Source organism: Anser brachyrhynchus (genome assembly GCF_964034855.1).
Source record: "Anser brachyrhynchus genome assembly, chromosome: 7".
Lineage (NCBI taxonomy): Eukaryota > Metazoa > Chordata > Aves > Anseriformes > Anatidae > Anser > Anser brachyrhynchus.
This window is the reverse complement of record NC_137701.1, coordinates 19,201,602-19,214,446: the sequence shown is the minus strand read 5'-3', so window position 1 is coordinate 19,214,446 and position 12,845 is coordinate 19,201,602. Positions and strand designations below refer to the sequence as shown.

At 41.2% G+C, this 12,845-nt stretch overlaps 1 protein-coding gene across 5 annotated transcripts in view; it reads right to left on the bottom strand.

The window, feature by feature from the left end:
* The window catches only part of ATF2 (activating transcription factor 2), a 52,149-nt gene extending 43,548 nt beyond the window's left edge, over positions 1-8,601 (bottom strand). Inside the window, exons 1-3 of one of the 5 annotated variants that reach the window (XM_080600843.1) lie at positions 8,467-8,593; positions 5,017-5,057; positions 1,581-1,625 (exon numbers count right to left, since the gene is read on the bottom strand). The gene's annotated coding sequence lies outside the window, so the exon portion shown is untranslated. Of the gene's footprint in view, positions 1-1,580; positions 1,626-5,016; positions 5,058-8,228; positions 8,253-8,466 lie in introns of those variants that run through there. The other 4 variants (XM_080600845.1, XM_080600844.1, XM_080600841.1 and 1 more) reach the window with 4 other exon arrangements.
* Between the last annotated feature and the right edge of the window lie 4,244 nt (positions 8,602-12,845).

Here is a 12,845-nt window from a genome sequence, read left to right as displayed (position 1 = left end):
ACATGCATTAGGACAAGCTGTGCTAGACAAACATAATAGTAATATGTAGATAGTGTGACATCAAAGACTAAAAATAATGAAGTACTGGTACAGCAAACATATAAAATTATGATACTGTCACATCAGTAAACCCAACAGTGATGAGTAACTATTCACTAAAGTTATCTCATTTTAAGGTCAAGTAACAGGAGGGGAAAAAAAAGCACCAATTTATCTAATTAGCCAGGAGATGACAAGCACTCTTAACCCATCTGAAGGTTTACTCTGGAGGAAACACGTTCATCTCTAAGCATGGGTATTTGTATGGAGATCTAACAGCGTTAGTTCTGACCTCAGCTTGGCTTGATGTATAAAGATGTCTTTGTGATTAACGATCATAAGCAGAATAAATCCATCTCTCCCCCAACAGAGTAGTCATGAAAAGTTGTAAGGCTTTTGAAAGCTGCCTAACCATACTAAGAATATACGCCATTTAGCACTAGGCACAAAACAGCTCAAATAAGCCTAAGCAAACCATTTAAGATGTAATACCTCAGAGATTCATATCTGCAGGGCATATATTACCTGATCCTTTTCTCTAAGACTATACGGTAAAAACTACTGCAAAGGATATTACTTCAAGGAGAAGGAGAGCCCAGTGTCCTTGGCCATGGGCACCAAATAGCAAAGAAGCAAAACATGGTGGGGGGGGAGAGATTCCAGTGTCACTTCTAAATATATACATTCAACAGAACGAGGATACTGAGACTGAGATCACAAGCCAAGAAGAGATGAATGGCTGCCAGAAACTTTAGAGTCTTTGGCACTGACAACTCAGGGAAACATTTATGTCCTGCAGACAGGATGCCAAAGCAAATCAGGGATGGAGATTGCTCTGCTGTTCTTTGCAGAGAGTCCATAACCTGTCTCAAGTTTCTAAAGAGGTGAAATATTTCGTGAACTGCTAAAACTATGAACTTGGTACTACCACTATTAAAGAATATTAACAATCATATGCAAAATTAATTCTCATGACTAAGACTTTAGAATAAAAAATAAGGTTCTTCTCAATGAAGCTTTAGGATTTCACCCTAATTACCGTACATTATTTCAAACTCCACAGGCACTTATAAGCCATTCCATAAGCACTTGCATTGTTCAGCTATGCAAAGCAGATTATTTTTTTTAATGCAGGTTCAAAAATAGCAGGGTCAGTCTCCTTTAGGTCTTGAAAGGAATTAGCTTTGTTAAATCTTGATCATGGGGCACAATATAGTGAAATATGGCTGCAATACACACATATAGATATACACGATGAACAGAAGAGTTATATCCTTATCAGAAATGGCTGAAGATGATTTTTTTTATTCCAAAGGATGAAGATTTTGATTAACAGAATTGCTTACAGAGCATTATATCTCTTAATATAGCTCATTGTGCGTCTTTGACAAGTGCATAGTATCAGCCATAAAAATCTACTACACCCACACTGTTAGCATTTTTCTTAGGTCACAATCTATAAAGATGAATTTTTCCTGTCTGTCCATTTTCTCTTTTAAACAAATATTACCAAAGCATGCATTTGCATATGAAGTAGTTACCTGGTTTCATGTTTTAGTTTGTGAAGCTTGTGAATTTTGAATATCCTGTTTATAAAGAAAAGAAAACAAAGTGTTGTCCTCCTGGATAACTTAGTGGAAAAAAGTTGGAGAAAAATTCATGTCCTGAACTTTCTAATATTACTTGACTGCAGACCACAAGGAACTTGGTGAGATACTGCCTTGTAAAGGGATTCCAGATAACATCTGAGGAAAAAAAAGTCTCTTGAAGCACTAAATTTCTTGCACATAAAAGAGAAAAGTTCACTCATGCATTCCAACAAGACCTTGGACATTATAAATCTAAATAGAAACCGGATCTGACAGGATGGGAAAACAAAGGGCTCACATTCATTAGTCTAGCCACATCAGTAAGGCTTGTATTTACCTATTACAAAGACAAATGCAAAGCTCGCACCTAGAACAAAATAATTCCATGCAACACTACAGGCTGAGGGCCAAATGACTGTCAAGCAGCTTTGGGGCAGAACCTGTAACTCCTGGAGGACAACAAACTGAACTCGATTCAGCAGCATGTCACTTGCAGCATTGAAAGCTAACAGCATCTTGGGCTGAATTAGCAAGAGCATTGCAAGCAGATCAGGGAAAGTGATTATTCTCCTTTATTTGGCACTCACGATACTACAGCTGGAGTACTGTGTCCAGCTTTGAGCCCTTAAAAACACGGCAGATGACAAACTGTAGAGAAACCAGCTGGGGCCCCACCAAAATAGTTAGGGGGCTGGACTATTGCATACTAGAGGAGTAGCAGGGAGCTAAGTTTGCTCAGCATGGAGAAAGAAGGCTAAGGAAGGATCTAGTTTCTTTCTCTCATACACTACCTAATGTGTTATTATACCGAGGACAGACAAATGGCATCTTGAAAAAAGCATTACCCTCCCAACCCACACGAACTTCTAATCCAAACGCTACAGATAAACTATACACATCTTCATTTGTTAACCAAGTAACAAGCAAACACCTTGTCACCCAGAAGAAAAAGATAGCTCTTGAAGCAATTCCATCTGAAAATGAAACTCCAGCCTTAACTTTATCTCTTCAGATAAACCAAATACTTCAATGAAATAATTATTATTACAATCCACTGAAGTACAGCTTTCTTCTACAAGCCTTCCAATCCTAAACTCTTTCAGTAGCATAAAGAAATCTATAAATTCTCAGTGCAATTCTCAGTGAGAAACAGAATCAGAGCTGAACAGGAAAAGCATCAAATAAGCTCAGCAGTATAATCAATTTTGATACTAAAATCAGAATGCAATCTAACATTTTTGGTGTTCATTTGCTCCATATTTACAGTACAAAGAAAAACCAGATTGAAGTCAAAGTACTTTAAAATGTCATATGCCTCGTCACTCATTATGTGGAAGGCAAACAGCACAGTAAACTATATACTTGTAAGTATGTATACATGTTTAAAATGCATATAATACAGAGAGAAATAATAACAGCAAGGTTTGCAAACATTTTACTAATATTTAAGACAGCATGCTTATTTAAAAAGTAAAGGTGTTTCTATGACACACCGCACCATAGTTCATCTACGCGTGCCACAAAAATAGCTTCAACAATCATTTGTATATTTTTATAAGACTTCAATTAAACATCTAAAGTACACCTTCTGGAAACTATTACTGCATCCTCCGAGGCTTGCTTGTAAAATATGTTCCTGTAGACAACTTGTAAAAGAAGAGAATAGTACACTTAACCAGTGTCTTGTTGGCTTATTTTACTGCTAAATGTTCTGTTTTCTCTTAATTCCCTACATATCAGAAGCATGGAAAACCCAACTGACACCTCATTTCAAATTTTTTCTATTAAACATTTAAATAGCTGTTTAAAACGTATACATGTATATTAATAATTCCTGTAAAAACATCTCCAAATTTGCTGAGAAAAATAATTCACACATACCTATAAATACTTGTCAGACTTGCTCCTAAAGCCTCTGAACACTTTATCAGCATCAAGCATGCTATATGCCAAAAGACCTTTACGCCTTAACTTGTTCCTGGACTATGCAGCCTTACCCCGTAATTTCTTATTCTAAACCCTGTAGCAATAAACTGCCCTCCTGCAATTTCAGAGTTGACACAAACAGCACAAAAGAAAACAACCTGAACTGAATATAAAAGGATGGGATCTGCTGAGAAGACAGACAACTATAAACAGACAAGATCTGGAAGGAAAAACAAAACAAACAAACAAAAGCACCAAAAACCCTTAGAATTTTTCTATTTCAGCATTCCTCTGCTGGCCCGCAAGCAAGAAAGAGCGGACATTCTCACGAGTGTCACCCCGCCACACGCACACCTGAACTGGACAGTCCATAGAGGACAACCTGAGTCTGCCAGCTTACATGTGTTGCAAACCCAAGTTTCGCAGCTAGGCTGACCACTTACAGACACATCTATACATTCTGGTTAGAAAACACAATGAGCAAGTGGGACTTAAAAAAAAATGTATTAGATTTTGGACACAAATCAGAATGATGGTAGCCTGTTAGCATTAAGTCTCTGTCAGCATTAAGTCCCTCCTATGTCTGTACATCGCAGAGGGCTTAAGTTAGACCATCAGTGATGTATTTTTCTACAGATGCTTGCATTTTCTCAAGACTAACCATGCACATTCAACATTTATTTTTATTCTTTACATTTGATCTGGGATTGTGCCCCTTTTTACTGCACCATAAACTTTTAGTGTATGGAGTTATTAACCCTCTGTAAGCTTTAATGTAGACCTCATCACAGCATGCAATTGCTTTAAGTTAATAGCATAAGATTTTTTAGATCATACTCTAAAGGTTTCATCTTATAAAACAAAATTGTAACATAAAAGGGCAAGGTCAAAGATTTTCAAAGTCTTTATCAATCTACGATTTCTACTTGAAGTGCGTAACTCTTTCATCTCCACATTCGCTTTTAACTGAAGTCAAGCGGACTGAATATATTTGTCACAGTCAAGAGCAACATTAACAGTTACCTGAAGAACTAAATTTAGTGACTTGTTTGGCTCGACGCAGGAATTTTGACAGAGATGCCTCTTTAGATGAGAAAAAGAAATAGCTATTTTTGTTTTCCAAATTTAACCACTCCAAAATTAAAAGCACTGGCTTTCTCATGCAGCCAAACTAGTCAATGCAAATCAAAATAAACAGGGTACCTTTTATACTTGCAATACTTGAATACAGCACTTGTACAGCATAAATTTTAATCACCTTCCATATCTGATCTTCATTTCTAGTTTCCTATGGAGGCAGTCAACCTTGCAAGTTTTGCTTTCAGTAGAAATCAGATGTTTATGCGTAGATTCATCACTTACAAGATGTAAAGTGAATAAGTAAAAGTAATACTTTTACAAGAAATAAAGTAAATAAAATCAACAACTCCATTTTAGAAGAAAAAGTCATCACTCCACTTACCCAGAGAGACTGGAACAGCTTTTTGTTATCTTTTCACTTTCCTGTAATGCAAAAGAAGAAAGATGAAGCAAAAGTAATTAGTATTTCACCATTAGAGACCACTTTCAAAAGTGTTCTTATCAACTGTATTTTGGTAATGCCACCATAGAATTTAACATTCATAAAAAAATAAAACTGAATAATGAAGAGACTGAAGGAGAAAAAAAAATGGAAAGAATAAAACTTTCCTCCTCATAAAGGAAGCAGAATCACCAGAAAGTGACTCAGTAGATTCTGCAAGAGAACTATAGGTTGTAGTCCAGAGTATTTAAAGGCTGTAAGCCCCAAAAACTGGCAAAGAGGAAAACAGGAACAACTTCTTCACTACTGCCACTCCACTGCTTACTAGAGTGGTTGTTCCGTTTCCTAGAAGACACATGGTCAGTTTCAGAGTTCTAGGGAACAATAAGGAAGAATGCAAAACCTGCAGCACGAAGCTCTGATTCTTCTTTAAAAAAGCCTAATGCTGAACACTTTTTCCTGATGTCCTAAGTTATGTGTTTGTAACTGACATCTAAGACAAACTGAGGAAGGTATGAAATTAACTTAGAATAAACAAGAAGGCAGCAACTGGGTAGGAGGAAAAAGGTGTGAGAAGTGAGGACCGATTGACTCAACAAGTTCAAATGAGAACAAGATGTCCACGGGCCACAGAGTCACGTGTACAGAAACAAAACAATGAAGTTCCTTTGGTTTTGCTAAAGGATCAGGCTTTCTGCATAAGCAGGTACAATTCTGGTAGACAGGGAGCACTGATTGTGCTGTGAAAGAAAGGTCCCTAGGCCTAATACTTCTGGATGGCAGCTCCTACATCAACTTCCTGGCTTGGATATTTTTCATTAATCAACTGCCTTGATTAGTGGAAGTTCATGCTATGTGAACGCAGCTCTTATAAACAAGTCAAAAGCCAGTGAGCCTCAGAGAAGAAATATAAAGAGTTAATATTCCCCTGATCTTTTCGCAATTTGCTTAGTGAGATATTAGGACCTACTTTCATCAGCTCAATTACCTACGTGTGAATGCTTTAATACTGTATATCAATCTAACAAACATTGAGTACGATAATTTAGAATTCAATTAAGAAAAAAAATTCTTAAAATATTAGGATCATCCCCCTACAGGACTCCCACTGCGCATTGAGATTTACTGATTTTCCCCCCTATAAGCAACAAAGTATATGACCATTGGCATTTACCCAGAAATGGAAACACACTGCATTGCTTGGAATAACTTAAGACAAACACCAATTTGAACTGAAGCTAACAGAAAAATTCTCAGGTTGAGTTCCTGCTAAATTGCAACGGACAGAGAATACAATTGGAAACAGCATGGCACCGACTTGCAGAAATACGAGCTATTGTACAGCTATTAAATATCGGCTCATATTTCTATCACTAACTCTATTCAATGTCTTCTTAGAGTGCACCTTATTGATTTGAAACAAACGTGGTTAAGTTATGCAGGAGGACGTGATAATTTGAAGGCTATTCATTGTTACAAAGAAAAGTTAGTACTACTGAATCATGTTTATTCCTCTGAAAATAGGTAATACATTACTTCAAGATCATTTTAAGACATCATAAAAATGTTCATATTAGAAATAACAGATACTCTTCAAATGTTAGTAAAGCTTCCCGAAGCTGTAAACACGCATTTGTAGGTTTAGTTAATGGTTTGGGGAGAAAAAGAATAGCTGATGAGAGAAGAATGTTAGGCAATAGATGCACCCAAAATTTAATTAATAGAATTCAAAAGAATAGCATATTTCAGGCCACTCAATGCTGTCACAAAAACACAGTAGCAGCATGATAACAAAAATTATTCATAGAAGTATGCGTGATTAAATTTAGGACCAGAAAGCACCTTATGTTACATGTTGCACAGTTAAGAAGTTTCTGGAAAAAGATATACCAAAGATGTTCACATTTCTAGAATTCAAATCAGGACAGAAATATGACTGTACAGTGAAAAAGATCACAGACTCAACTAGTTGATTAAATATTAGCACGGCACATCAGTAGTAAAACAAACTCATAATGGATTTTTTTAAAAGCAGCTTCACCCCACGTGCACATGAAATTATTTTTATTTCACATTTCTTTTGATGCATATTTTTAACAAGCAGTTCATGACATGACAAAATTGTTGGTTCTTTTAATATAACAAGTTTCCAACTTTGATTCTTCCAACTTTGATTGGAGAATCTAAGTGAACGCCTAACATGACTATAGCTCATCAATTACGCCTACAGCTAGAGTTCCATCAATGGGCAGCGAGGTATGTTTCAATGGGAAGTTGAAGATGCATCCAAAACACTTACTAGAAGCCCTGGACCACAAAAAAAAAGTTTTCCTCATCCTTGAAATGAATGTTGAATTTAGCATCTAATACCATCTCATGTAGACACAGCAGTAACTTAACCTTAAGTTCAGCAACGTTTGCCTTTTTTTTAATAAAAAAAAATGGCAACTATATGTAGCTTCACATTCAGCAAGAGCTTGGGAAAGGCCATTCACAGCTGTGAATAGAATAGAATACAACAAGATGAGGATAAAGATACTACTTTGAAAGGCGAAATAGAAAATTCAGTCTTAGTTATTTGCAAAGTAGTGGATGAATCAGAATTTCTGCCTCTATTAGAATTTTTCACTCCAGCATGAAGAAACGGGTGGCTACCTTTATTTGAGGAGAAAGATCGTTTCTGGGAGAAGGTAACATAACGAAAAGCAAGTGTCACAGAGCCTGCGGCGGGGGCATGGAAGCACGCTCACGGATCCCACTCCAAGAACGGGGCTGCAGGTGGACAACACCGCAGGAGCAGCACGACAACACACCCCCGGCCCCACACCGGGGGGATAAAACCCTTGTGCCGAGACACCGCGCAGCCACCCCACACCCCGGTGCCCGCAGCCCCGCTCGGAGGCCCGCGACGTGCCGCTTCCTTAGCCGCACGACAGCCGCGGGACCCGTTACTGCGGCGCCCCGGGAGCCGCGCGATCCGGCTCCGTCCGGCCCCGGGCGGGCCCACGCCTCTCGCCTGCAGCGGGGCGCCCCGGCCGCCCGCAGCCCCGCCGCCGCCGGGCACGGCACGGCCCGGGCCCTCCCTCCCGCGGAGCCCCGGGGCAGGGGCTGAAGGCCGGCCCGGGCCCCGCTGCGGCCGCCCCCGCCCCTACCTGCGGTCCCGCGGCCCCGGTGCCGGCCCCGCCCGGCTCTAGGGGCGGCGGGAGCCGCAGGCCGCGGTGGGGGAGGGGGCCGCCGCCGAGCGGAGCGGCGCCGCCATGTTACCGCCTCCCGGGCAGCCCCCGCACGGCGCCCGGCGGCCGCGCTGCCCCCGGGCCGGGCCCGGCGCTCCGCTGCGGGGCGGGAGGGGGGTGCCGGGGCCGGGGCCGGGGCCGCTGTTTACAAACTCACCGGGCCCGCAGCGCGCGTTAACGGCCGGGTCCCCCACAGGCTTCCGTCGCCTCTCGCGAGAGCGCCGCCGACATCTCCGCGGGCGGCGGAGGAGCGCGGGTCACGTGGCGCCGAGGGGCGGCGCGCGCCGCCGATTGGGCGCCGCCGGCGGGGCGGTCGGGGCCGGGGGGGTGCCTGTGTGGCCGGAAGCGCCGCGCGGCTGGGTGTGGCCGCGGCGCCGCCGTAGCTAAGCAGGCGCCGCGCGGGCGGCGCGCGGATGGGTGACCGCAGGGGCCGGCGGCGAAGGCGCTGCCTGCCGGGCGGTCATCGCGCTGCTGCCCGGTACTGAGAGCAGTAAAACCCACCTCTGCCTCGCCAAGGATCTTAAATGGCTGCCTTAAGGCCTCACCGGCCACATCTTGCACAACACAGGCCTGGGAGCCAAGTCATACGAGATCCGTGCCCCCTCCTGCACACGGGGTACAGCCACTCAGGGAGGGCTCGTGTGGAAGCGCTGGCTGAGGAGCTGTGGTACAGCCCCGGCCCTGCTGCTGCAGGGTGGCTGCAAACTGCTGGGGGCTCTGCTCAGCCGACAGTACTTGAATCATGTCACATCCATGTTTCGGACTGCTCAGACCTTGCCAGGGCTATGGTCCTTGGGATCCCCCCTCTGGTGCCCTGTGGGCAGGAGCTACTTCGTGCCTGAGGCCACAGCTCTGCTGAATACCTCCAACTTACCTCTCCACCGAAAACACTGCAGCAAAGCACAAAGAACGTAAAACATAAGCAGCTTCACCTAATTTTTACACAGAAGCAATTGGAAACATTTTGGATGAGTTCAAAAATATCCTAATCACAGACATCAGCACAGTTTAGCTGGTGTGTGCTCTGAAGCACAGATTAAGTTTTAAATTATCAATCATTTCTTCTGAGACTGATCAAAGTCCTGACCTGATACTATGAACAACAACAACAAAATCTTCAAAAGTAAAGTATTAGTTCCAGTAGCATAAGCAAATTCTACAGCATGTAAATGCCATTGCCTGTTTCCCTGAACTTGCAAAAGACAACATGGTATGTTTCATTTCTTGTCAATTGCTTTGGTAGAACTTCACAGAAGTGCTGTACAGTGCCTTCAAGATAAAGTGGGATAAAACAGTTTAATTAGAATTCTTCTTAACTAAGTATGCTGTGAAGGGCTCAAACAAGAGATACTGCAGAGAGGAACAGAAATCTTATTTCTATGCAGTTCTAAACTTCCTGCACAGAGCAACTAAGAGCTGTATCTGAAACAGGTATTCAGTTTCAGATCTACCTTTACGTGGTATCCATCCTGAGTCTGAGCAGAAGGCTCAACTGCAAGTTCTTTGCCTTTAGTCTGAAACTGCTGCAGAAAACATATACAGAGTACAAGCGGGGAAAAAACAAAGAAAGAAGCGGGTCTGGAAGTATGAATCACTTGCCTGCAGCAAAAACATAACAACATAACTGGTTAATATAAACATTTCTTTCACCACACATTAGGATAAGACTTGCAGGCATCACTTTCAAAGGTGGAATGATATTGGATCTACTGGAACAGCAAGCAGAAGTTAAGAGACAGTGGAGACCTCTGCTGCAGCTAGCTCCATCCATGAAGAATCCTTAGTTTGGAGGATATGAATTTTTCCAAACTGAAAGCGCAACGAAGGTTTCAGGAAAAGTGAAGTCTCCTGTTGCCTCAAGGGACTTTATGTCTGGTTTCTCTGACCTATGAGAGATGTTTCTTGATGTAAGCTCTTCTGGAGAAGGTCAAGTCCTTTTAGATAGATCACTGCTGCCCAATCACTACAGAGTTTTTTTTTTTGTTTGTTTTTCTAAATGTGTAGACAAATGTATTTTATAGTTGTCTCTTTTGTGAACATTTTAGGAACACATCATCTTTTTGGAAGACCACCCAAACTAACTGAGCTGTTGAAGTGATCCAATAACCAGTGAAACCAAGCTGTTTTTCAAGAACAGGGAAAATGGAGGAATAAAGGGAGTCCACGTGCCCTAGGATGTGGAAAAACCCACCCATTCTTCATTGGCTAAGCCTCTTATTGTCTATAAGGAGGATAACCCTCCCTGCCTGAAGGTTTGTCTCCATGTTTTGAAAGAGCTGGATTAGTCTTTATCTGTAACACTGACATCCAACTCTTCCAAAGTTAGCACAACTTAACAGCAATTTTGCTTGGTTTTGGACCATGTTAACCAGTGAGTGAAGAGTGATTCAAAAGGTGTCAAGCTTGGGGAGAGGCTACTACTAAGATGGACAGGTTTCACACCTGACATACGTGCTGCCTTTCAAACAAGGCTGACCATACAGAAAACAGTACATGTCGACAAAAGTGAACCACAAGGGTTATAAGTGGATTTACTGGATATAAGTCCAGTAATTGCGGTCACTCAGCTTTCTTATTATGGTTCCAGAACAACTGCTAGCCAGAACTCCCTACACCAAGCAAACAATTATAACTCAGCAGAGCCATTTCATGTGCAAACCAACTTATAAGTATTATTAACTGATCCAGAGCTAGGTTTAACCAAGTTTGAAGTTACTTGTTTGGCCAAATCCCAATGATACAGAAATCTGAAACCTGAATTAAGCACTCTCATTGAAATTAGAGTGCTATCAATTAAATGCAACTTCAACACAACTCTCATTAATGACTGTAGAACAGACTAGCAGAGTTACATGTACAGTTAAAACAATTACCCAAGTCTGAAGTGATGAGAAAAAACTCACCGAATTGTTAGCTCATTATATTCTTCATTGGAGAGCAGAAACTAGAGAGGAATTTCCAGTTAGCTCTAAATACCATAGAATATGTGTGTATATATATATATATTTAAATCGACTAATTTCATTTTTATCTGGCATTAGGTAGAGCTGGGAGTGTAATTCAGCCTTCATACCAGCCTAGACCAGTCCAAGATATTGGCAAATGCAGACTACCACCTTGGAGGCCTGCAGAGATTTCTACAGCACTGAAAGAACAGAAGATTAAGATTCAGGGAGAACAAAGAAATACAGGTAAGCAGATGTAACTACTGCCAGAAGGACAGCAGTACACAGATGAGCTTTAAGCCATAATTCTCATAATCATTATTTGCCATACATCTAGGGAAAAAATCCCCAAAGAGAACCACTTCTAGACCTCGTCACACAGGGCACTACTAATACCACGCTAGATCTGAATACTTAAAGATACTACACATTTTACACTCAAACCTGCAGTTAAATAAAAGGTTGTTTTCCATATTTCTAGAGTAATGTTTAATCCTTTCGCAGAGATGACTGTTCTCTCCAAAGAAGATAAGGGAGAAGTAGCCTTTTATGCTAGGTTCAAGTTAGGCTACGTGAACACCATTTGGTATTTAAGCTCAGACTAAAACAAAGGCCTTACCTCCATCTCACACCAATCTAAGAGCCATGAGTGAGTTTCTCCATTTCCTGAAGGACAGTATACTTACAGGTCACACTAGATAGTTCCCTCGATTCAAGTGAGTAACAGCAGGACAAGGCAGCTCTTAAACCTACTCACCTTCTTCCAAAGTTCACTCTATATTTGAAAGATCAGATCTATTATTTAATATTCAAAGCCCCCCACCAAGTTAGTATGTAAGAGCACATAGTATGTTGCTGTATATGTAGATAACTTAAATGCATTTAGGTTATTAGAAGACAGATGCTGTGAGAAGCAAAGGCTGATACTGCAGACATTTTGTTAAAGTGCTTTGATCCTACTGCTATTAAAAAAGTTTAGAAGAAAACACAAGACTGCCTTTACAAAATTAGGAAGCTGGAAGTTCTCCCTTTTAATTAGGTGATGCTAAGAATGCTCTAATTAAGTAAGAGAATAACGTTTATTAGCCACAATTAAATGCCTTTGACCAGTAGTTTAGTTCAACCTGGACAGTCGTCAGAACCAAGCAGAAAATTTGTTCTAGGGTGATCAAAATTCATCGTGTAACTGGGAACAAAGGTAAATAGAACTTTCCTATGACTGTGGATTGCTTGGCTCCTATCAAGCAGTGCAAAAACAAAAAACATGCTGTGTGCTAGCTAGTCTGAGGGAAAAAAAAAAACATTGTGCACAGAAACAGCTCTGGGTAAGTTTGAAACAGGTAATGGAACAAGGCCGGCAATATAGCTTTTCATGCTCTGTCAGCGTATCCTCTGATTTCCCTAAGATTGGTCATATTGATTTTTACAAACACGTACCGCTCCCACATATATTAAAAATGTTTGACTTGAAGTCATTGTTTTAAGGGTCCTATGTGATACATCATTATCAGGACAAATCCCCAGGGTCTGAAAAACAAGATGCTGTCTTCCAGATATCCTAATGAGAAAGATAATAAATGCAAGCGACAGG